Raw genomic sequence first — 27,279 nt, 5'->3', positions numbered from 1 at the left:
CCCTTCTCTCATCCATCACTTGTTTTCAATGGATGCTATATTTTGTTATCTTCTTTCACTTCACATCACCCCCCTCCCTCTCACCATCCTCAACGCCCCACCTCTATGCTCAGGACTCAGCTGAGAGTTCGGTCTGGCCGTCGGCGGTAGGAACTGTGCCACGGTTGGAGGCCAGACAAACCAGAGAATATTAAGAAAGCGGAAATTTATAGGCCAAGGTGTAGCGCCGAGGGTTTAATAGACTGCAGATGTAGCCGGGTGCAAGATGACTGGTTCACTCTGCACACACAGGCCTGAACTTTTGACTTGACACACGAAATACCCTAAAATAGAGGTGGATTGTCGAAGGTTAATGCTCTCTAATACTGGGATTATGTCATTTTACATTATGTTACGGTGCAAAATGGGCGCTAACTGCGACTTTATTGCGGTCTACTCATTGCCGGCTGTGATGATAACTGGTAGCAGATTGTTAAATGTCTTTAATCAAGCTTCTGTTGGGGATTTTGACATCTAGGCTTCCCCTCCACCCCCAACAACGTGTCCGCCGACAGTGACCTTAATGCCTAAGGCAGAAAAAGATCCAAAAGCAAACAATTTAATCAATATTGCTCTCCTCAATCACGCAGAACAAGGTTTAAAAGGGCTTGAGAGCGCTGAAGAGAGGACAACTCGCCGCCAGAGTGCGGAAAGCTTCATTAATGCAGAGGAAAGCGCCTGGGGGGCGAGGGGGGGCAGCCTTTGTCATAATTATCTTCTTTTTGTGTGTCATTTGAGCCGGCGTGCAGTAATTCGCTTTGGCTGCCGTGCTTCAAACTGGGAAAAACACCTGACGAGAAGAGCTGTGATTATCTGTCAGGGGCTGAGATAGAAGAAGAAGAAAAAAAAATAAAATCATTAGCATTAGAATAAGTGCATATGAAGGCTGAAGACTGATATTTAGCAGCAGTTTAAAAAGCAAACACATCCGATAAAGGAGTGTATTGTGTCTACTACATTATGGTGTAATCCATCCTTGATGAATACAGTCGTAATGAGACTGTGTGTAGCATGATGATGTTTCTATAAGAGACTGTACAACATAGATGATAGGATTCAAAGAAATTAAAAATACAGACATTTGAGTTCAAAAGTAAGTAACATCTACCATCTAGTGACAATTACGCCCACAATTACAATTCTGGATGGATGTCCAGCTTAGCTGAAAGGAAGGGGTAGAATGCAGTAATGCTACTATAGCAGCCACTTCAAACCTTCCTTTGAAAGCACCGGCCTCGTTCTACATAATGCCACACGTACGGCATGTTTCTGGGGTGAAAGCTGTACAGAGTCAATGCTGATGGGCAAAAACCTTTTGGACCACTCAAAGATGAAGGTGGATAAGATAGATTATCTGTCTCGTACAAGGATGGGTGTCAGGGTCCCAGGATATATTAGACAGTATGTTCATGTAGCTAGCGTATTACATGTGGTGAAAAAGGTGAAGTCTGAAGACCTGATCGGATCTGACAAGGCCCAAATTGCTATAGCCAGATGAGTGGATCGGCTTTTGCGAAAGACTTCTCTGGTCGGCAGTGGGGAGTGATTACCAACAGAGGGATAGACCATGAATTGACAAAAAGGTCACCGTTGACCCGTCCCAATACATGGCAGACTCAACTTGCAAGACGTAAAGGCTCTTTGCTCACATCTTGTTGCCAGGTAGCACGGGGCATCTTGTAGAGTCCATGCCTTGTTGGGTCTGATATGTTCTGGCAGCGAGCGGAGGACCAACAGCTTATCTGGCAGGCTCGGTCATAACATCCTGGCTCTGATGGATGTGATCTTCAAAGAGCAATCATGGCTGAGAATGATCACGGTCAACGACACGATGTTTTTCCTGTAAATAATGCCCTCATTAGTGTCCAAAAACACTGGCACTGGCTGTCTCCGAGAAGTCATTAAATGTGACATTTTGACCAGGATTCCGAGCTTATTATGTGAGACCTTCAACTTTGATTGATTCGGTCTTAAAATAACTACCCTTTGATTAAGTCCAGCATTCTGTCTGCTTCTCTTGCCCTCCTTCCCTCGCTTTGTAGTATCCCCCGTTTCATGCTCCTCCAGGTCTGCTGAGAACTATAGGCTCATTGTGTACAGCAGTGTGAGTGGGAGGTACGGTATAATGCAGCTGTATTGAAAAGATCACGTCTTTCAGATAAGTAATAAATTAATTAGCTGACATAGACAGATGGAGGGAGCTAGGAGAGAAAGATTATACAGAAAAAAGAAATGGAAATAGAGAAAGAAGAGTGAGCAAAGTATTTTATATCACAACACGGTTGCTTTAACATTTTGCTGAAAATCGCACCAGTAATACAACACAAATCAGGATGGATAAGAGGGATGTATCTAAATACTGGAAGGACTAAAAGGCAGCAGGCAATGACTGGACAGTTTGCAGTCACGCTGTTTGTCAAGGGCTGTCTTGGCTTGGACCTCGGGCAGGGTCTCTAACCCGGAAGACCGATGGGAAAAGCGTCCTCGGCCAAGAAGTCACCAGGAAGCTGTCAGTATCCGTCTCGCAATTAAAATCTGCTGAGGGGGAGCTGGGCTTGGCTCAGACGGGGGGTCCGAATGCCTGAGCTCGCGTTCGCCTTCCAGTCGGCAGGGGGAGAGAAAGCATCGGGCTAAGAGGATTAGCCCAAATCCTTGCTGATTTTTCTCTTTCTGCGGGTTAAAGAGGAGCCAAATCAGAGCCAAATGTCCCAGCCGGCCGCCAAATGAGCATTATGCAATCTCTCCCCGATTGTCTGGGGTTTCGGAGGCTTTTTGTTTCCCTGAAAAGGCTTCTTGTTAAGAGATGAAATCCAAATGATATGGGGACGGCAAAACAGCGCTTCAGATCACCTTAGCCATGCAGATGAGCGCTTTCAAAGAAAATCTTAAGTTTCTTCAAAGTCAAATCTCCATGACAGACAACAATCAATTTCATTCATGTACACTCGCGCCACAGCTGCCTCTGGTTGAAGCAGCAGAGGCCGGCCTCTTTCACGAGCAATCCCCGACAGCCTCTATCCACTTAGAAGTGAACAGGCTGTCCTCCTTCTTTGCTTCGCCTTTTCCCCACTCTCCAAAGCATTAAGGATGCCGAGAGGGGAGAGGCATTAACCTTGATGTCTCTGAGTGTCTGGGCTGTGTCTGTGCAGGACAAAAAGGCCATCATAGAGAGCAGAAGAAAAGTACTCCGAAACCGAGAGTACAAAGCAGAGAGGATGAATGCGCTTGATGTAACGTCGTGTGATTGTGTAGATAACAGAGGAGTAGCAATGTCAGCAGTCTGGAAAATATTTCAACATAAGTGATGAGACCTAAGATTTCCCTTGCTAAAAGTTCATGGGATTACTTCAGGCTACATCCCAGGCTAGCTAAAAACCTACCAAGGAAGATGCAAACATAGGGTTTCACATACAATGTTAATATTATGGCAGCTAATTACAACTCATGTTGCATGTCAAGCTATTTGTGTTGTTCACCAATAGTAATTGACGTTACTGCCACTTTTTAAAACCAGATGTTTGTGCTCTTGACTTTTTAGACCATGGAGATTTACAATTATTTAAAGAGAGTTGGTCAAAACCCTGAGGAAACGACTGCAATCCTAACGTGGACTAGCTTAACTTTACAAGTGCTAGCTAGCAAAGTTAGATTGAAAGTCAACTGTTTACTATAAATTAGATTTATTCGCTGATACTTTATGTAATCTTACATACATACATACCATACATTTTTCCATACAATACCACGTCTCAGCAGATTTATGTTTAGTATTACACAGACGGCTGCTGTTTGTTGCTAAATCCAATATCTGCTTCTTTACGGTAATTTAAAGATGGACTGATACGAAGTGCATGCTCTTGTTTTATGTACAGATATTTCATATACGGTAAATAGTTTTTATTAGTGATGCACGATATATCGGCCGCCGATATAACATCGGCCGATATGGTCATTTTTTTACACATCGGTATCGGTCAGGTGTAAAAATAGAGCCGATGTGAACAGGCCGATAATTATTCCTGTGTATTTGATGTGTGTGCAGAGCTAGTGAGCGGAGCTGAGCGGTGCGAATGTCCTGCTCCTCGCTCAGGTGGCTGTTCAGTCGGCCGCTCCTCCGCTCAAATTCACGTCAGGCCGCTCCGCTCAATTTCGCTCCCCGCTCCACCTAAAAGTCCTCCCCCGCTGCAGCGAAATCGCTCCACGCTCGCTCCAATTTAAAAGAGGGAGAAATAACCCTATCAGTTTCCTTTCTAAAATATTTCACGAACTCCATCTTGCGATGGCAATTTTTTTGAAAATGAACGGTTTTGGTTTTATTAGGAAGAAATTAATTCGGGGTGGATTTGGGCACGCGTCAGGCTGGTGGTGTGAGCGGTATCGGAGCGGAACAGAGCGCCCGCTCCGGCCTCTAAATTAACAAGCGCTCCGCGCTCCACCAAAATTCCATCCGCTCCGCCCCTCGCTCGCTCGCGCTCCGCTCACTAGCTCTGATAGCAGTAGCTTTCTTCCGCTGCTTAGCATTAGCTAGTTTTTCATATTCTTTGTAGGCTTCGGGATGCTTGTTTTTTAAGTGGGTGATCAAATTGGTTGTGTTGAACGATTTGACACGAGCTCCCCCTCGCATCACCCGGCCTTCACAGTCATTACATACAGCATAGCGAGGAGTCATTACATACAGCATAGCGAGGAGTCATTACATACAGCATAGCGAGGAGTCATTACATACAGCATAGCGAGGAGTCATTACATACAGCATAGCGAGGAGTCATTACATACAGCATAGGATCCTCTTCAAAGACTTTGAAAAATGACCAAACAGACGACATCTCTGCTCAACTAAAGATTTTTCAATGTTTACAGAAAACAGTATCAGTCATTATATTTTGCTAAGTGGCTTTGGCCATTTTTTAGGCCTACTACTGTACCTTAAATAATTTTCAATGTTATCAGAATACAGTATCAGTCATTTCTGAAAATAAAATGCAAAAGTAAAAGAAAAAAATGATTTATTGATGATTAATGATTTTGATTATCATAAAAATGTGTTTCATATATATATATCGACATCGGTAAATATCGGTATCGGCCATAACAGCAATATTAACATCGGTTATCGGTATCGGCCAGAATTTTTACATCGGTGCATCACTAGTTTTTATGGTTGAGATAGGATCATAATTAGAAAGTATTATCATTCAGAAAGTTGAACCCCTCCCCCCAAAAAACACCAGGGTCTCATGAAATCTTCTGGGAAACACTGCTAGCCAGGGTTGCCAGATATACAATAATTATCGTATTTATCGTATTTTATACGGGAAAATAGGGAAAATATCCAATTATTGCAGTTACATGCACATAGCTTTGATTTTAAATGCACTGTCCTAGTGTTGTTGGCAGTTTGGGTCAAACTACGATCATTTTAAAGCGACAGTACGATATTTCTTCATTTCCCATCTGGCAACACTTATCCCAGCCCCTGAAGAAATGAAACATAGTAATAGTGGCTGTAAAACAGTGACCGTATTGGGTTATGACATTTCCAACACAACTTAGCCATCACATTGCTTTAATTTTACTGTTTGATTTAGTCTTGTAGGGGGCAAAACTGCTGCAGAAAAGAAACCAATCATCAAATACCGTCTAGCTATTTGAAAGTACCAGCACTATTCTGAAATCAGTCTGCCAGTTTTAAAAAGCTGACTTTATGTTTTAGGAAGTTCAAATGAGGTAAGGCAATATCACACAGGAAATATGCATGTGTTCAGTTCAAATAGCACTAATTGCTTCCAGGAGTCTCCTGGGCCAGCCGCCTCGGTGTTAGCGGAGCAGCGCTGTAGGTTTCATTTCAGGGCGTCCCTTTTTTTTTTTTTAAAAGAAAATCTCTTGACTGGATCTCACCGGAAACGACTGGCAAGACGTGCGGAGGAATAAAGGATATATCATGAGAGAAAATGCATTTGTGAAGACGACACTTTACTGGGTTTTCCTCGCAGAATCAAATAAAACGTCAGAGCGATTTCACAAATACGCCGCGACCCGCGGTGTGGTAGGTCCACTGGATATTAAACTCTCGAAATTGCTATCAATCAACACAAGTACCTCTTGATGTGCCTTTTTTTTTTTTTTTTTTTCCTCGATCAAAAGCTTCTCTCATATCAATTTAGTCAGTCAGCTTTAATGGTTTATCGAGGGAAGGTGCCGCTGTTGGGGGCAAAAAAAAGGAAGAGGCTAATGTGGCAGGCATGTGGAGATAAAGTATTGAAGTTGAGAGCCACCGTGGAACATAGATTAAGAGAAACGATAAAAATGTTCTTGTATATATTCGCTGTGGTCATGATGAAGACAGATAGCGATGAAACACAGGCGTAATCCTGTCCAGCTGAAGCCATCATGATGTCATGAACACGGGCCGAGGTTGGTGACACCGCCGCTGTGTGCCATCACATCATTCCAGCATGCCGATAACGGTGTGTGTGTGTGAAATTCAGCCCGCCCCAATTAAAGCATCTCTCCTTGCCAGTTCTTATGCGATCTGTCTCCTTTTGTGAGTTTGCACAAACAAAACAGCGAGCGAGGAATGCGCCTCTGCGGGATTTAACACTTTTATAGCATTCTCAGCTACCCAGACGCGCACATAAACAGAATTTCAATGTGTGCGAACCCGAAACGGCAACAACCATGCATTATCCATATACGTGCATACACATAAAACGCACTGCCTACACACTCTGCACACCCGAATACGTTGCGCTTGCCCGTGCACACACACACACACAAAAATTCATACCAATACAAAAAAAAATAACTGCTTGTGAATGCTATGCAAACAGGACAGCGTGGGCAACTACACAGTGTGGCATATACCACCCCCACCGGTGAAGTGTCACTCCTTACAACACACTATATAGCATATACGTCCATGAATATGTAAAAGAGGCACATGCAGCAACACACCTATCGAAAAAAAAAAAACAGAGGATCAAGTGACTTTTAGATTTTTCTTTTTCCAGATTTGGTTTAAAGAAGCAAAGCCTTGCTGGGTGCAACTTTTTGGATCCAAAAGGGATTCAAAACCCACTACACTGCAGGTGCCGCTGTAAACAAACGCAAAGGGGGAAATAGTGCATTTACCGCGGACTACGTAGGGTGCCGGATTTCTGGCAGCAGGATGGGCGTATGTGGGATTGGACCGAAATAGGCTGCATGCACAATGTGTGCACAGAAATCAGAAAGGTATACACAGTGTAGTATTCATTCACTGTTGGTTTTGGTCTTAAATGGGATTTGCAAGCTATAAAAAAATAATAAAGAAGAGTTATCCAAGGATTTATCCGCATGAGACGGGGAAACTGCATTAGAAGCGTCATTGATTCCGCCAAGAAATGTAAAATCTAGATTAATTCCCTTGTCCAGATTGCCTTAACTCAAAATGAGCCCATGTGTGGGATTAATATGCCATAATTCGGAAACTGAACCTCTGTGTTTGGCCAAAAGGCGAACACATATTGCACACTGACTTGACTGGCACATACATACGGTATGCAATCAGAATAATACTGGGTGATCGGTTTGCACAGACGTAGATGATCAAATTACAAGTAAAACACACTAACCACGAGGTAAGACTGTGGAAGGTCTTGAGTAAGTAGCACTTAGCACAAAGAATACAAATTCAGTTTTATGTCAGTACAATGGACGAACCAACCCTTATCCTGGGGACATTGATCCTTCTTCCGACATGAAAATCTTTTGCTGGGAAATGCTGTCTAAAAGAACCAGAGAGTTTGTGTCGTAGCCTTGTCACCCTCTCTGTGATCTACACACACATACACAGGCTAGAAACGTCTTTCTGACTGACAGCTGGTGATTTTTACACCTCACAATCCCCACAAGCCTCACAAGTCGCATCGGTCGCGCCAAAGAAAAAGCACAGATCCCTGAACTGCACTGACCTCCATCTTCTACTTATAACACCTAGAGCCTGGCCCGGCCTTGAACCCCCTCAGTCTGTCGCGCACATACATGCACGCCCGACTGCACTCGCCGTGTTTAAGCATTGCTCGGAAACCCTGTGGGAAACTGCGACATGCCGGATTGCTGACGAGCATCAGTGCAGCTAATGCAATCACCAGTCTCTGTCCTCTGCTCAATATCCATCCAACTGATGCAGAGTGGTTCCACTTGTAATGCCAATTCATCTACATCCTCTCCAACAAAGCCTTTGCCATTGGCTCGTGAATGAAAATGGAGATTGCACTGAAAGACTGACTCATAGTTTGAGTTTCAAAGATAAAAGAGGCTACTTAACAAATCCTGGAAACATGCTGAATACTGTTAGCCTACTTATGAAATGATAAATATCTGGATTCTCTCGGTTCATAACAAACACACGTCATCAACAGAAACTGTTATAGAAGACCTTTTTACTCCATTCTCCATTCTTCAAGACCTAGGGCTTTTATCAGCTGCAAATACCTGAACTTTGGACTCGCGTACATGATAGTTTAGATCGGACAAGTTTAATTCTGAAATTCTGGAGGACAGGAGGACGCAGGGCAGTCATTCTGGAAATCGAACAGCAGCTTCCTTGATGGTGACGCCAAATGAATTCTGGGTCCACACAAGTTGCCTCCAGATGCATCCTCGGCAAAACGGGGCTGGCAAGCACGCATCCAGGTATTTGGACTGTATTAGTTTGTACTTTAAATGGGAACAGTATGTGAGACGTTTCACAAAGACGCAAGTACAGACAAACGGCCCTAATCACAATCTCTAGTGAGTAACCAGATCCAACCAGGGATTCCTACTGAAAGAAATTGCTGGTCCAACATTCTTTCAAACCAATTTGCACCGGTTCATTGTTTTGGATGCTGTTGGTCCTTCGTGTACCTCCAAAGGCTTCAGCTTACAGAGAACATGAAAATATCTGAATGTATCCTGTAGTATCTTTGACCATAACGTTGTTGGAAGCTGATCATTTGAAATCCTGTAAGTTGGGTGCCGGATAGGTTTGTTTCAACACAAACCCCAATGCCTTGTTGCGGGTTCACAGCGTGTCTCCCCATGGGCCACTATCTGTACGCGCCCACCACTACTGACCGAGAATACTTTGACTTGGACATGCGTCATTGCCTGTGAGGTAATCAACTTGCCCTGTTTCTACGTTGTTTGGCATGACTCGGGATTTTAAGGAACGGTTGTATCGTCTTTTGATCGCTTGTTTGTCCTTGCCACGTTTGAATAGCTTTGAACTTTCGTCCATTTTTTCCAGCACAGACTGAACACACTGCACATGGACATAGAATCATTGTCTGATGCCCCGTTCATGATGACGATGCGAAGGCCGAATATGCGCAAACGTGGCTCAGGATAATAAAATAGCAATTTTTCTAAGAAGCTGAAGTGCGTCAATCACAGACAATTCAAAGGCAAGTGATTCATTTCTCAAGGTGGCAATGCTAACGAGCTCAATTGGTTTCAGCCTGGAGCGAAAAAGCACTCTTGGTGAGCTCAACAAAGCCACACAGCTTTGTTTGGGTCAAGGACTTATTAGTAGCTGCACCCACCAGACCAAGAACCATTTACAGACTTAAATCTGCTTTGAGACCAGAAATAATACGTTTAGTTCCTGTATAATATACAGTTAAACACATCTACGAAACGCAAACATTTTTAATACCAGAGACTGACAAAACAGGAAAAATGCAATTGCGCACACAAAAACAGCACTCCAGCACCAGCACGAAAAAAATTAGTTAACGCGAGTGTGAGGGCCATCGTACAAACAGACGGAGAAATTAGGGTGGGAGGATGAAGAGACCATCTTACGCCGTAAGCTGAGCCAAATGCAGCTTTAATTAAAACACCATTTAAAACTCTTCCCCAACTTGTGTGCCAATGGGAAAAGCTGCTAAGAAGCTCCGGCTAGATTAAATAAGGCCAAAGCTCTCTCCCTTCGGCACAAAATCTTGTTAAGTCATCTCAGTCATTACATACAAGGTACAGTGCTTTACTCCCTCCCTGGTGGGCTTTGCACATTCTCTGGTTGTGGAGTCGTGTGGTTTAATTTGGCCGGGAATACGCCGGGTAAAGTGAATGAACATATAAGCAGCAATCATAAGTCGCTTAGACTGTCTGGGCAAAGAAAAAGAAAAAGAAAAAACAAAACGATGGCCCAGCAGTCAGATATAATTAAATCTCCTGTCAGATGCAGTGTTGATTGCCCACTCTGTATTTGCACAGCTGACGGTATTTAAATGAGTGTATTCCACACAGGACGTCTGGCCTGAGCGCGGCGGATGTTGTTGTTGTTGTGCCTTTTTGGAGCTGGTAGTCATGGTGACCGCCAGAAACTTCCCCCGCTGCAAAGACGGGGAGGGCGTTTGATAAAGGGGCTGGCAGTCTGGGACCGCCTCAGCAGCTAGGCCTCCTGGGAAATGGAGTCATAGCTTGGCTAATTTCAGCCTCTGGCCCGGTCGGTCACCCTCTCCAGGCTCTCTGCCCGGACCGACCTCACAACCAGCATTGTGTATGCGCATGAGTGTGTGTGAGCGGCCATCTTGAATCGAGTCCATATTCATGTTTTATTGAGATAGCCAGTGGTGACTGAGCCTGGCTTCGCTCCTTTCACCCTCTCGCCTCCGGCAACAGTGAAATCCAGCTGTATGCTAGCAGGTGTGCGAGTGTGAGAAAGCGCATGTGTCAAGAAGAGCGACATGTCCGCCCAGAGGGGTCATGGGGATGGGGGGGGGCATCTCTGGCCGCGCTGCCCTTCTCCTGCCGTTATCAAAGCCCTCATACTCAAGGAAGGTCTCTCCATCACACTCACACCTCTCTGAGCTTTTCCTTCTTTGTCACTCAATAATTCTTGCTCTCTCCATGGCAAGACAGGGGATTTTCAGCTTCTCACTCTATTATTCAATATCCCAGCGATCCATCTTCTTCCAGAATACCCAAGTTGCACAAGGTACGAGGAGTACAACTCCAACTCCAGGCGGCAGATGTAGCAGTTTGCTATTCAGATATTTTCAGCCAGTATATCATATGGAATCCAATTAGATCCCTCCAGTGACACTCCCTCATGAATAGATGGATATGAGTCTCACATAGAGTATACATATATAGAAATGTCGCATATAATGACATGAATGCAAAAAACACAACACACAACCAACTCCAGTCCAGTATCCAGACCTTTATATCAACAACAATAAAGATATTAAAGGACATTTTAAAACATCTTTGTTTTGAAAGGTTCTGATTAGAGGTTGTACAGACTTCACTGCTGTGCCGTGTCGCTTTAAGTATCATGTCAACGAGTCACTGATCACATGACCATAACAACATGGATGCCTCTGAGAAGACAGGTGAGGAGCCCAGTGGGTTGTTGCAGCAAACTAGCGGTGGTTCATCAAGTGTGTGGAAATGCTTCACTAAAAACGAAGCCCATACTACGACATGTCAGTCCTGAAATACAACAAATGTACTACTGCAATAGACATTCATCTGAAAAGACATTCGCTAACGCTAGCAGAGGAACGGTCCAAACCCTCTCGGCAGCAGTCAATTAACAACTTCACCAAATATCCTACAGTAACAGAGAGAAGGAGGCTGCACATCAACAATTTCTCAAAGTTATTAGACCTTTAGCTGCAATACATGGAGAAGACTTCTAAGAAAAATAATTTATTTGAACCCGGCTACACTATCCTATCTTACATCACGCTGCAGACTACTATTAAACTGATGGTGCTGAGTTGCTGCCTGTTTTTATACAGGCTATACATATCTTTAGAGCGCAGTATGTAGCACATGAGCTGTTCATTGTTGCAAAGCATTACTTTTCTACCACTTGACTTTCATCACATAACAGTCGACCCCACCCCCCGCCTCTGTGGATCATCCCACAGATACTTGATCAGTTTGGGATCTAGTGAATTTGGAGGCCAGGTCAACACCTTGTCCTGTTTTCCGTGTTTCTTTTGGGTTGTTCCTAAAGCGTTTTTGTATGTGTGCCTATGTCAGGCTGCATATGCATAGCCTGTATAAAAACAGGCAGCAACTCGGCACCACCAATAGCATTTAATAGTACTAGACAGCGTGTTGTTAGATGGGATAGCGTAGCCAGGTATTTCTCTGAAGCTTTCATAGCTACTATGGGGTGGGGGTGCCTGGTCTGGTCTAGGTGGGTGCCACATGTCTAAGTAACATGAATGCCAGGTCCAAAAGTTTCCCAACAGAACGTTGAATTATCACCAGATGGTCAATGTTATTTACTTCTCCAGTCAGTGGTTTTAATGTTGTTCATACATTTCAGTGTGTGTTCATTTTGTATACTGGAATTCAACTGTTTTCATTGTGCTGGTTTTCTTGTTTGTAACAAGTCATCAGTACGATGCAGCATTCTTAGTGTCTTTCAGCACATTGATCAAAAATTGTTGGACGCAAACAACAAATAACCACAAGTGAACCCGAAAGAAACTGATGTTTTGTATTTATTTTCGTGTGTTTAATTGCTTTTTTTTTTTTTATAACAGTACCACAGTTAAACAACCATCTGGGTTTATTGGTCATGTTGTCACAATATTTCCTCAAGGTTTTTTTCAAGTCGCTAAATAGAAAAGTAACGCTTAAACTTTAACTAAGCAACTTAAGATTTTGCATGTATTATAAAACACTATATGGTTTTATATTTACAGCTTACATTTTTAACGTGGGAAAAAGCTTAGGTTTAACGGTGCTAAATTAACAATGTAAAATATTCCCCCTTATAAAGACAACCAGGTTTGATGACAACACTAATTTGGATGAAGCCTTATGAGATATAATGCAACACAAAGCACCCTACTGATCATTTCACCACCCCAACAGGCCTCACAAAGCTCTACCACAATAGTAACACCCAACATTTGTTTCCATTGATTGCTCTCTCTTTCACTTCCATCTTGGCCGAATGGAAAATTGGCCTCCTCGCAGCCGATCCTGCAGCCAACTGGGGAGCTCACACAGAAGGGCCAGTGCCTCCCAGTGATCATGGTTAAAGGACCCTGAGCTTTATCTCCCTCTCTCTGTCCTCCACCCTTGCCCTGGAGCCATCCTCCATCAGCTGCTGGCTCTTTCCCCGCACGCACCACCGTGCAACCCCCCTCACCAAATGACTCCGTGGATCAGCTTCCTTTGCTTGGACACATTCTCCTCTTTCCTATTTCCTCTTTTCCTGTCCCTAAGCTGTCTGGATCGGAACCTTCCACAGAGTTCGGGGGAGGTGTTACTGCTGCCACCGTCTCGCCAAATGCCACCTCTCTGGCACGGGGAGCTATTGGCTGAAATTACGTAATGATGCTTTTCCCCCCCTGAAGCACTTTCACAGCTAGATGCCCAGCATGCTAACCGCCTGGTGGAACAGAAACTAGATTTACTGCTCCAAGGAATTCAGAGCAGGGTCCAGGGGCTTGAACTGGCTTTCTACTGAGACTGTAAAAACACAGAGTCCGTGTCCAAATCAGGTGGCAGGTTGCCACTTTTTGTGGCATAACAAATATTCAACATGAACTCGCCTTGCATCCTTACTTTCCTGCAAATTGAAACATGCAGTAACATTTTTTTTTTTTTTTTTTTTTTTGGCAGCAGAAATGTTAAAGTTATGAGCAGACTAGTGAAATGTCAGCCTTTCAGTGGCAAATAACTGTAGCTGACATACAACTGATTTGGAGTCCTGATCCAACTGATTTGCTCCTGGTAACCTTACAAAATTAAGTTCAATATTCCATGACCTTTTAGCTCCGATTTTAGTCTCCACCAACTCCTGAGAAGTGTACAGAAGTGTGTGCAGCTGAAGTGGGAGTTGTCATGAAGCTCTATAAACTGTGGACCTGGCCATCATTACAGTGTCCCCTGCCAAACACAAGTAGTCACATAACCTATTCGTAGTATGACCACAGTGATTATGGCTGCTTTATAACTACTATGTGCATAATTAGGAATTGGCTGAATTGGTGCCCCCAGTGGTCAACCAAAAGAACTTGCCCCACCAAAAAAAAATCAACATTAGAGGCAGCACCAAATTTGCCACTCTCCAAAAAAAACAACACAAGTCTTTAGATTTTTACCATGAGATGCTATAATCTATTTTAAAGTGGATTGGGTTGTCATCTTTGACTCCTGGACATCCAAACTCAGCACCCTAACCCTAAGGCTAACCTCTAACCCCTAACTGGAATGTCTTAGAGTTCTGTCACACCCATATTTGATTCCAATTCATAATTAATGCAGCATTGTTACAGTGTGGCATTTGACTTTGGTTCGGTTTGTGTTCACCGGAAAATTGAGGCGGAGTTCAAACACGTCCTCAACGCCATGTTCTTGCAGTTACGTTCCAGTTTTGTGACTGGTTGTTGGAAAAAAATGGATTCCAAGTAATCGGGGAAATAATCAAATTGAGTTACTTACAATGTCGCCCGCAACTTGCGTTCACACTGCAAAGGAACCGCTAAGGGAAGTGAGTGCAATCGAGCGCAGACCACCCACTCTAACCAGGCTCAGCTCAGAGTGCGATCGCTGCGTTCGCAAATCAACCGACCTGGTTTCGGAGCGTAGGTGTGAAAGTGCCAGTAAATTTGCGAATCAGTCCCTTTACACTGTGCACAGGCACGCTGGTGCTTTCAAACAATGATTCACTGAAAAGCCAAGAGGTTACAGCACATATACAGAAGATTATTACCTATGACTCAGCACAGGGTACGTATAGCACCCTAGGGTTGGCTTCCAAGGCAACACACCATACAGTTATGTATCCTCCAGGCCCTTCATCAGACCAGCCTCTCCTGCTTGTGAACAGCTTAAATATGTAAATTTGTTTTGCTATATAACATATTTTTTCTTCCAATATGTCCTTATGTAACATCTGTACTCTAAAACATCTAGTGGTTGGGTGTATCCCATGCTCGTCTATCTAGATCTAAGCATCCCGTTTCATTCGCAAACTCAGCAGTCTTGCAAGTAGTCCCCGAGCCACGATTCACCTCATTTCACCCCATTAATATAGCTCCGAGTGGGAAAAAAAAAAGTGACTAACCCTCCTCCCTGCGTGGACAGCTAATAAAAAGTCATAAACCAAACCAAACAGAAAACTCCTCCCCGGCTCTTCATTTCGTGGGCCCCACATCTTCACCTCATAAGCTCGTGCGATGGTCCCAGCGCGCGCATCTTAACGACATCATTAAAGCAATAACGGCCATTGTTTTATGGTAATTACCCGTGCCGTGTTATTGAAAGGCCCCGTTGTTCCGATGATGGCCGGCTCATAAATAAACTTTACGAAGAGCTCCGTGTGACCGCTAAGCTGTTACTGATGATGGAGCGACAGAGATTGCCAAGTCTGTTCAGAAAACAGAGCTGGCATGCCGTGGTGTGACTGTGTGTGTGGTGCTGGCCAAAGAGTGACACCCCCCTTCTCCCCCATCCCACCCCCCGTGCGGTGCCAGACTCTATTGGGACTTGAGAACAGAGGATGCATACACAATCTTTAAGTTCTCTCTTTAGAAACTTCACGGGGGTTGTTTCAGGACTTTCATCCAAAGTGAAAGTCAGAGATGAGGCTGCAAGATGGTGCGCATTAAAACGTTGAACTGCCCCATCTGCTAACGTGGAAGGACTGAAAGCCTGAGCGCTGTGGAGCATGTTTAGCATCATTTAGCTAATGGTTTTGGTTTTACTTTACTGCTTTGGTTGAGTGTAATTAGCATTTCCAGACACACCAGGCAGCTATTCTTTTAGTGGAAAAAGCTTTGATTAACCCACTTTGTGCTTCCTGCTCAAGCAGATAAAAGAAACACAGGAAGCTGTGAGCCTTTAGCGGCTAAACAATACAGCATTTGTCTCCAGATTTAAACTAGAGCTGAAAAAAAAAATAAAAATGCTGATCGTTATTAAAATGAGAAAAATGGAAATTAGACACAATCAAAAGCTTCCAGGTGAACCTTGTGGTGACATTGCTGGCAATGACTCCAGCTTAGCATCGCCAAGTTAACTGCTAGTCCTTGGGAACGTAGCTTTAAACAGAAGGCGAATGAATGTCCAGGTTAACCAGTGTCACCCAAGCTGTTAGACAGAACATTGAGAGCAGGGCTTTAAGCGCGCTTACTTTATGTTGGTTTAAATCTGGAATTTTTTTCAGATCCATAGAACTTAGGAACAGGTCCTGTGGATGATTTCCGGCTTGTCTGATTGTCTTACCGCTCGAAGCAATGTTGCCATGATCACAAATCTCAGCAATCGCCATGGTCAGCAAGATTTTATCATAACTAATGTAGAAAAATACCCAAAACTATATAAAAAAAAAACATGTTTTATTAACTAGATAGGCCAGGACACGCAAAGGTAGGGCTTGACCTTAAGTTTCAGGTGGTTTTGATACAGTTCAAAATGGGATAGTCGTGGTGTTTACTTTACCTTTGAAACAAGTACGATATTGCAAAGCCAACAGGACAAACAAGAGGAAATCTTAATTGAATAGTTGATGTGCTCTTGTGTTGTAATTATGATACATGAAGGAGTTAAGCAGTGGAAGCTTCAGCAGTCAAAGCTGCTTAGCTTTAACTTTGAACAGATGTGGCGTCCCAGCTTTAGTTATGTGATCAAAGCCTGTCCAAACACATCGTCTGCTTTTAGCAAACAGCCAGCCACTATCTCATGCACAGACACACACACACACCTGTCAATTCATTGCTGAAACACTTTGCTGTTTTTGCACGGGGGAGAAAAAAAAACAACAAATTGGTGATGAACCTGTACGTGGCCGCGTTTCATTGTGTGCTTTCCGTCAGCAAACCTTGCGCAGTTGCTTTGTTTGTGAGTGCGTGCGTGTTTGAACCCGCGTGTGTTTTCATGCAACCTCTAACCACCCGGCCGCTGACCGTGCAGAAAAAACAAAAAAAGGCTGCTTCACTGACGGAACCGGGAACGTTTTTGTCTTCGCTCTGACACGCCAAAGCTCGCATGTGCTTTTCCTAAACCGCAATCCGCGGATTTCCTATCTAATTGAGGGAAACCTTTTTGGCTTGTGTCGCATAAGTGGGTGGAAATAAGCAGCCAGAAGAGTCAGAAAGAGGACAAATTGTAGAAAATGAGGCTTCCCCGCGTCATCCGATGACTACGCTCGCATTTTGTGATAAGCGGGTTGTGTTGACAAGGCAATTTTCTCCTCTATTATCTGTTGTTTTTATTAAAACACAATTAACAATCTTGTCCAAACCCCAATTTCTCCCCGTTACCCCGGCTTCCATCTCTGTGCTATTGTTCTTTCCAGTCTATCTACAATGGCACACAATTTAAAAGGTTGGCATGAGGTTAAATCACAGATTAATACACACAATATGAAAGTTATTCTTCTCATATTCTTTCTTTTAGTCTTTCTTCTCATCTTATCATGCCTCAGAGAAACTAAAAAACTCATCGTGGGGTGTTTTCGTTCATTCTAAACAACACCAAGCTCAAAGAGCTAGCATAGCAAACCGCTAACTAAATGCTAACATGACGATGCTAATGTTTACTGCTTCAGTTCGGCATTTTAGCATGTCAGCTTGCTAGCACTGAACAGATAAACCAAACTTCTGGAAGAAAAAAGAAGAAATTTTAACAACAGTTAGATGAAAAGAAGTCATTTAAACAAATCTGAAATGGTTTACCCTCTGGGAACCATGAACAGCGGGTACCAAAAAGCTTATTAGATGTGAAATTATTATTTTTGTCACAGTACCTCACTCCAAACAAATGCTATCAACTTGCTTTAGAAGAATTTACGGATCAGCAGATGGGTTTATCCTCTGAGAACCGCGAATGTCTGTACAAAGCAGTCCATCCTAAAGAACGTGCTTCACTGCATCGACACTGCGTACAGCTTGTGAACCGACTGCACTAGAAATGACTTAAATGTTTTTTATTAATCCAAGTAAAACTAAAACTGGTTGCAGTAAAGTAAAAATGTTCCCTGTGATGATACAGTGTTGTGTCCCCAGCTCTGGGTTAAAAGTAATGCTTCTGCTGGCCAGCCTGGGCTTACTGCAGCGATAAAAGCCAAAAAAAGGCACAGCTGAACCCCAACATTTGCCAGTAAAATCCCACTAAATTTGATTTGTTGTACACTACACTGCTGGCTTTGGTGTCTGATATCCAGCCTCTTTTTATTGTGCTCGGCCATGTATCACAGCGTGCGACACTTCCTATTCATTCCACTGACTTCATCCAACTCAGATGCATTTTTTGGGGAGCTATAAGGCCTGACAAAAACTACAAAAACCAAAAGTTATACAACCATTGCTGAAGAAACTTTTGTTGCGCATTGTTCTGTAGTGTGTGGCCCACAAAGCCAGAGTGTCCTCACGGATGTTAGCCTCTGACAAGGCCGTGAAATTGGGATAAAGATAAAAAGAGGGAAAATGGATGAAGGCTAGTGTGTGTGAAGAAGATGAGAGGCGGCTAATAGCAGAGCAGGCTCTCCAGCTACGAGCTCTCTGCCAGCCATTGTTTCCTGTGGATGTACTTTCACAATTTAGACAGTAGCAAAACCAGAAGGCACTTTCTCTCTCTTCCAGCCGTGTGCAGATGTGGATTTTTATTCCTCCTTGCACGAAGGATGTTTGAGGAAATGCAAAACATCTTCCAGATGGTTGGGCTCATGGCCCTGCTCAGCCGCTGTGTTAAAAGAAAAAAATCTGACTCCAATACATGAGCATAAACGCATGCCAGGAACCTGGACTAAACATGTGCAAAACATGCATTTAACACTACACTACACAAGGCTGCGCACACACACACACACACACCCACACACACTGCAAGCATTATGTTCTTTACAAGGCCACATACTTGCAGTTGTCTAATTCTTCAGTTAATTTCAGATCCAATCAGATAGTAAGCCGAGCTTCCTGCACCTCTTCATCCTCGCAGATTAATATTGGCAACGATTGTGTTATTGGACGAGCTTTCATATCCTGCCTCTATTGTAATTGTTGGATACCGAAACGGTAAACTGATATTTTATAATCCTGTTTGTGGACAGTTTGTACATAACATACCAGCAGTGATGTGGCCAGGGTGTATGTATTTAGTTTTGGACAGAAGAATGCAATGCAAGTGTTAAAAGTTTGGATGACTCCCTTTAAGAAATTTACAAATCATGCAGACATGGGTCAATATTAGCATTAGTATGTTTCACCAGACAATTTTAAGTTATACAGGAGGTGTACATGACATTGACCATCTTGTGACAGCACAATGTTCTACTGGGAAACTTTTGGACCTGGCATTCATTGGTGTGGATGTTACGTAGGCATGTAGCACCCACCAAGACCAGACCGGGCACCCCCACCCCATAGCAATGACGCTCCTTGATGGCACACCTCGATAAAAACATGACAAACAGAACAAGGTGTTGACATGGCCTCCAAATTCACTAGATCCCAAACTGAACTGAACAAGTATCTGAGAGATGATCCACAGAGGCCCCTCCCCTCAACCCATAGGACCCAAAGCCCACCCACTAACAACATTCTGTTGCCAGACACCACAGGACACCCTCAGGAGGTCCATGTCCATTCTCTGATGGGTGACTGATTGGTTTGGAGGGACAACTGAGGCCTACACAATATCAGGAAGGTGGTCATAATGTTATGCCTGATCAGTGTGTTTATTAGCCAAGACCTTTGACTTGATTGTGCTACCCAAGTCAAAGACTCAACCACCAGATTCCCATGTGAAAAGGCCCAACTTTACAACCTTGTGCAAAAGCATGCTTCAGGACTCTCTTTCTAATTTCCCCATGCAAGTGACACCATGCAGATGTCATCTGCATGGTTGGTGAACTCATTTCAATTATTTTAAGGCTTAAAATTATGCACAATTAAGGGCGTAGTTGCTTCAAGTGACACATAGATGCCCTCGCAGGCCGCCAGCTGTCTTTGTTGGTCCGTCAAACGCCTGCCTCAGTTCCTTTCAGTCACTACCTTTTCGCCTAGTGTTGGAGTCAGGGAATACCAAAATGCAATTCCTCCAAATTACCCGCGTTTTCTGATCAGATTTATGCAGCAAAACTTATTTAGTTGATGTTCAGCATGGGCTCCGAGTTTGTACGTGTCCCTTTCATGCCTCTATACACATCCTTCACATCTTTTCTGAAATGTTCCACCCAGCACTGTGGTATGACCCTCGAGATGTTTTTCCTGGTTCTATATCAAACCACTTGTGTTTTGAGAGCAGACTCACTGCCTGCCATCTTAGGTAACAAGCAGAGCACTCTTGGGTGTCATCTCCCTCGCTCTACTCCTCTCTCTTTCTCTCTGCAGGCTGTGAAATATGCATGGAGGGGAGACGTGATGAGGCGGTGGAGGTGTGGGGCTGTAGGGATGAAGGGAAGACGATGCTCTCGCCTCGATTAAGTATTTACAGCACCTCAGACCATCTGGACCGAGGGAGAAACACTGACAGAACAAAGACAAGGAGGGAGAAGGGGAAATGGACTGAATTAATCCAAAATAAATAAAGTGGAAGTGAAGAGAAGATGAGTCGGGGAGGAAGAGGAGAGGGGGAAATGAAACATGCTGTCTCGATTAAGCCCAAACGTGTGTGTGTTTCTACTTTGTGGCTCTCTCTTCCAGTTTAGTTTGGGGAAATGCGATCTAGACCCCAGGGAGGGCTAATCATCAGCACGTTTGTAATGGTGGAACGACTATGTGTGTGTGTGTGTGTGTGTGTGTGTTGGCGCGTGTACGCACTCCCACGTCTGAAATAAACTGATTAAGGAGGCATCAAAGTGGGAAGTGAGCTGTAGCTGCGGCGCTACCCCGCAGTCAATAAGCCTCAAAGCAGCGACTTCAAAACATCGAGTCGAACTGAAACAAAGATGCACGAGCGACTGTGGCGTTTACGCTCAATCTTTCCCCTTCGACTTCCTCTTCAGCCCTCGATCACATTGCAGCTCAACGTGCTGGGGATGCCGCTGCGCCTCCTGCATACGTGTCGTCGTCCAGTTAGTTCATATAGATCTGCTTGAAGATCAATATGTGCTAAAGAGTGTTTCCAGGTGTTTGAGAGTGTCAGAAAGTGATACCTATAGGAATATCTAAAATATGGACATGCAGGGTTCCCTGAAGACCTTTCGTAACTAATCCAAGTAGCTTCTTGAGTTCTAAAAGACCGGCAGGGAGTAGGGAGGTTTAATAGGAACATCTGTGGATGTTGCCCAGTAGAAACCTATACGACTAGAGTCCGTCACGACCAAATACTTAACTGTAATAGGAGGAAACATTTCTGAATCTCGTCTTTCTTCTCCAATGGATGGTACTCTAGAGAGTCCAGTGTCAAGGTGTGAATGCGGTGAAACTTTTTGAGGACAGACCTCCATCCACGACCCTTTGTTCAGGGAACCGTCTGTCTTCTGACTAAAATGTCTACGTTGTTGTCCTCAACGGCGGCACAGTGGAGAAGTGGTTATGCCTCACAGCGAGAAGGTCCTGGGTTCGAATCCATGGGCCGACTGGGCCTTTCTGTGTGGAGTTTGCATGTTCTCCCTGTGTATGCGTGGGTTCTCTCTGGGTACTCCGGCTTCCTCCCACCTTCCAAAGCCATGCTAGTTAGGTTAATTGGTGATTCTAAATTGGCCGTAGGTGTGAGTGTGAGTGTGAATGGTTGTCTGTCTCTTTGCGTTAGCCCTGCGATAGACTGGAGACCTGTCCAGCAGACCGCGCGACCCTTAACAGGAACAAGCGGTTACAGAAGAAAAAGAAGATGGTGTCCTCAAAGAAGAACTTTGTCTCAAAGGATGAGTGGTGAAACATCTTCAAGCAACCTTACAAGTCCAGTTGCCCTTGTTTCAGCTTTGCTTTTTGGGGTATACCATGACCTGGATGACTGAGAACCTTCAAAGACATACCTTTAGGAAGGTATACCTCATGTCCCTCAAGTATTAAGGCATTAAGTTCCTGATACGCCCGCATTGGCTTTGTTTTTCAGACCTGAAGGCAGCTGCTCTCACTTTAAGTTTCCTTGTACCAGCCTCCACTTGATACTATTTACTGATAGTATGCGTGTTTTTGAGTTAACATGTTTAAACTGTCCTCTGAACGAGAGTGTTTTATCGTGGATTTCACATTTTTCTGTGACTGAGGAGTCTGGCGGAAGCAAACTACAGATGTTCAGGAGAAAAAGAAGACAACAACCCAACGCTATCTAAACTGACACAGATGATTTGTGTTATGACAAGTACACTCCGGCTGCCAGTCATCTGTAGTAATTAGTCAAAAGCCTGCATTTTTAGGTGAAACAATTTTTCACGTGAATAAACATTCATGTCAGACTGCACTATTTCATTCTTCTCTTCTCTATAGCATCACCCTTTTGCTGCCAATATGACCCAGTTATGTCAGGAATCATCTTCAAGTTCTTGTTTCGTCCCTCAACGTATCATCTCCCTGATTGCTGTGCTTGTTAAAGGAAGCTTTGAGCAGTTGATGTTGCTACGAAGAAATTTGTAATCTGAAGCCGTGTACAAGAGAGGAGCAACAAGGATGAGACTGAGGACGGAGTAGAAGAGGATGTGAGGATGATGGTGGAGGGCTGATATGACCGTCTGAAGTGTGATGCCCCCTACTGTTCAGCTTAAAGAAGCCCTGGAGAATCTTTTGATTCACTCCCCCTCCCTCCCTGCCTGAATGCCTCAGCTACCCTTCCTCTCTCTCATTCAGCGGATGTCTAGCAGGTGCTCACATACACATAGTATGGAATCAAGACACACAACAATACACACACTAGAAAACAAAGAGTAGAGAAAATTACACATATCAGCCACAACATTAAAACCACTGACAGGAGAAGTGAATAAAACATTGACCATCTTGTGACAATACAATGTTCTGCTGGAAAACTTTTGGATCTGGCATTCATTCATGTGGATGTTACTTAGACGTGTAGCACCCACCTAGACCAGACCAGATACCCCCCAACACATAGCAATGACACTCTTTGATGGCACACACAAAAATGGTTTAGGAACAACTCAAAAAAATATGAAGAACAGAACAAGGTGTTGACCTGGCCTCCAAATTCACTAGATCCCAAACTGATCAAGTATCTCTGGGATGATCCACAGAGGCCCCTCCCATCCAAGGCCCCCCACTAACAACATTGTGTTACCAGACACCACAGGACACCCTCAGAAGGCCCATGTCCATTCTCTGATGAGTCACAACTGTTTTGGAGACACAAGGGAGACCTACACAATATTAGGAAGGTGGTCATAATGTCATACCCACACATAAAAACAAACAAAAAGACAATTTACTAAAGCTAAGTGGACTAAACAAGACCACATGAAAACACATAATGTGCAAACGCCTTTAAATGCAAATCTAGCAGAATTTATGCAAAAAGAAAAATGCACAAGAACTCAGATTTCTGAATTTTTGACCCAATTTTCACATCTGTTTATGAATTTGGCTCTGTGGTTATGGTTGATAAGTCAGCTTACCATATTTGACAGTTTGGCCTTCGCGGTGGACATATTGTTGTGCTTGAGCTGCTGTTCGCAGAAGCGCTAGCCATGTCAGACAATCTCTTCATCCATAATGGAACAGCGAAGCCCCCACCCACCCACGCTCCCTCCCAGCTCGATGGCTACCAGCCCCCTTCGCCTCTTCAAAAGATGTGTGAAGATGGCATGAATTATAAATACCCTACCCCCCACCTCTACTCTCACACCCCAACAACCTGTTTATGTGAGTGTGTGATTGGCGGCGAGAGTAAAATGGATCACATGTGGCTACCCGGGGTTAAATAACTTCTTAACTTGATAAATGAGGGAGTGGAGAGAAGGTCCAGCTTGGGATTTTGAAGGGCAATTGCAAAAGTAATTTGGGGACTGGACCAACAAAAAGCCCAGTTTTAAAAGGCAAAACTGATGATATAAATACTTTACCAAGAGGGTCGGTACTAAAGGCCAATAATGGGTATTTTAATAGGGGTGAAGCTCCCAAGAGCCAATCTTTGAACGAATATCTCTCCCTTAAATAACTTCTTTTATATAATGGATAAAAGTATTTTTTTGACACATTAAAATCGTGTTAGATAAATATAACAGGAGGCGAACATCTGAAGCTAAGAAACACTTGCACCGAGCATTCAGAGCACCGCCCAACAAAAGTGAAGTGTGCATCTGTTCCTTTCAGTCTGAGGATCAAAAAAGGTTTACCGAGCATTTCATGGCTCCACTCAGAGCAACAGAGTCTAAACATGAGTTCTGTCAGCCTGCAGTCATCACGGTGTTTGGCGAAGGCAGCGGCAAATCCTCACGTCTTTGCCTAATCCGGAGGCACCTTTCCCTCTGTTTACTCCGAGGCAGGAGCCGAATTTGATCTGCACTTAAGGCGTAAAGCCCGGGCTAGTCGCCTCAAAGACAGTATCGGGTTCGACGGATATCCCTTTAAAGTGTTCTTAAGCGAGATGCAAGGACTCGCTGCGGGTCTCGTGTTCCGTCCACCGTCTAATTTTATGCTCTAGGACTGACAAATTGAAGGAGCCAAATTAAGATTTTGTTTATTCTACCTGAAAACAATTGAGGATAAGTGACACTCGTATTACTTCAGGTTGATATCTCCAAGTGAATGCAGTGAGGTATAATTATGTTGCAGAAAATTTGTCAAAACATATCCAGAAACCTGTTTTGCAATGCAGCATCGGAAATTGACAATCTGTCAATCCTATGCCAAGTTTACCAAACTACAGGCAGGGTTTGAATGTCTTTCTCCTACTTAGCTCTTACTTTTCCTTCTGGTTGTTCTGCCTTTTGCGTCGAATACTTTAAACAGAGGCAGTAAGGTAGTTTACAGAGGAATGCAGCCAGCATGGATGCATGCACAGTCCTTGCAGATAGTCTATTGAAAAATGATAACATTTAATGAAAGGAGTAAAAAAAATAACAACTTGGGAAAAAACCCTAAATACTATGGCTAGACTTTTCCTTTTTCTTTGTCTAGGACAGGGTTCGGTAGTCACACACACACACTTTAACAAATATAACCCACAAACACCCTGCAGGGAGTCTGAGTATTAAACTTCCAGTGTATCTCTTCTCCCTTCAGGGGTCCAGGACCTCTGACTGCGGTAATTCACCTCCGCTGGAGGAAAACACAACAGCATCACTGCCGCCACAGCATCGGTTATTGGCCAGAGTCTGGACACTTTGAGGATTTTATTACAGATAAGGCAAGCAAGAGAGACCGAATCAAAGAAAGAAGACCCCGTTGCCAATGGAGAGTTCGGCAGCCTCACACGGATAAATCTGTCTCATCCTGCAAGTAAATGCTCTCATATTTCCACATGAGTTCTTCAAAGACAAGCATAAACTGCTCGGGAAAGCCTCAGGTATGTTTGCCACCTTTTTCAACCTCTTCCTTTTACAAAGGGCCACAAAAGGTGTGTGTGTGTGTGGTGGGGTTAGTGGTTATTTGGAGATCTTTTATCAGCCGTGTTATAGCACGGGACCTTGGGCCAGCCATAACAGCTACAAAGGACAGACGTGCAGGAGGTAACAGGAAGAAATAATAAAAGAGCCGACGCTGACGCCAAAGCCTGGGGACAGACAAAACTCTCCACAGCGTTCTGGGAGGCACTGGCACAGAGGGTGGTTATGGTTATGATTAGAAGGTACGGGCTGTCCACTTGATACTTAACGGTCCGTGGAGCAGTGCAAGTAACTATTTTTTCAGACTTTAGAGAAACTTGACTTGCAATGATTGACCTTCTTGACTCATAGGTGTTCAGGAAGTTGCTGAAAAGGACCGACTGAAACTACTTGGTTACCGTATTCTTGGAAGAAACAGAAACAGACTACCGGTAGGTGAAAGAATTCAAAGACGCTCAGTTTGTGCAACCAACCATCCCCTTGGCCACGTTTTTTTACCCCCATGGTTACAACGTCACCATTCATGCCATGGGAGGTCACGGTTACCGCATCTGTCTCTATTCATAGAGGATCTTTGGCATCAGATGCGAATTCTTTGTGGTTTTCTTCAAAATCCTGCTGAAAGCTCCATAAAATAAGCCAGTAAGTGGACTCCAGCTCCCCGAGGTCAAAGCTTAAGTCATGCTGCGATGAAAGTGGTTGTACGAGTGAACGGCCAATACCGTCATGGTCTGGTGAAATCATGTTTTCTGGCAGTATTTTAAGCAACTGTAAGCAATATTTTCTATTAACATTTAGTGTTTTGTTTAAGTTAAACCATATAAATAGTTTATGATGTTTGCTGAACAAGGAATTACTGAACCGCATTGTTATTATCGAGGAAAATTGCAGTTTTAGGTGAAACAAAAGTCATTCCCTTAGGTGGTTTAGCGCAATAAGGCAGGCACTACACCTGAATGATTTCTCTCAGAGCAATGTCAGGTGAATGATAGTAACTGGCTGATCTCCAGCAGGTTTTTTGGGGGGAGGGGGTAGAATCAACCAATATTAGTTATAAGTGCTCTGCTGTGAAGACCCTTGTGCATTTAAATTACCGATATAGGATTTTTACCGTTATAGGCCTCTGCGGTTCTAAAAGATCCTCAGTTCATTAACTCAGCTGTCCTGAAAACTTTCCCCTGCTCCTGTTGTTAACTCCCCCCTCCCCCGCCCCCCGCGCGAAACCTGGCATCTTGATCTACACCACCTGACAGGGCAAGACGGTAAAGCCATTCATCTTCCTCCTATCTTTCCTGTTTGATGCTACAGCTCTGGGACTTCAAAGCCTATAGGCTGGCGGACTGTGGCCGTCCACGCGCCACGCCAATCTGACAGCTACAGAGGACGCGGGGGTGCATCCCACGCATAATACCTACCAAGATATGGTCAGGTAGCCATATGGGTTCTCTTGGAAACATGCTAATTTCACGGCTTTTTGGACAATGGTGCCAGCAGGCATCTGGCTAGCTTCAACCGTTTTCGCCAATTTAGGTTTAATTCAGATTAAATTTGCTGTCTTTTTTTTTTTTTTTTTTCAGACGAGCTGTCCAGTGGCGATTCCTCGGTATTATTCATAGGCCGCAACAATTAAAACATCAACAGGGGAAGGAGGAAAATATGTACATTATTCATATCTGTCCTCCAGGGAGACAGGCAGTCAGAGCTAATGAGAGGCTGAAGCTTTGAAGTCATGGAGCCCTCAGTGAGGTGAATGGCATGAATTAAGTACCGCCATCAGACACGTTTTGCTC

General features: G+C 43.9%; 1 protein-coding gene across 10 annotated transcripts in view; it reads right to left on the bottom strand.

Moving 5' to 3' along the window:
* The window catches only part of sorcs2 (sortilin-related VPS10 domain containing receptor 2), a 327,128-nt gene that overhangs the window by 213,197 nt on the left and 86,652 nt on the right, over positions 1-27,279 (bottom strand). The window lies entirely within an intron of this gene.

Source organism: Chelon labrosus (assembly GCF_963514085.1).
Source record: "Chelon labrosus genome assembly, chromosome: 1".
Lineage (NCBI taxonomy): Eukaryota > Metazoa > Chordata > Actinopteri > Mugiliformes > Mugilidae > Chelon > Chelon labrosus.
The sequence above is the reverse complement of the archived record's forward strand: the minus strand, read 5'-3'. Positions and strand labels throughout refer to the sequence as shown.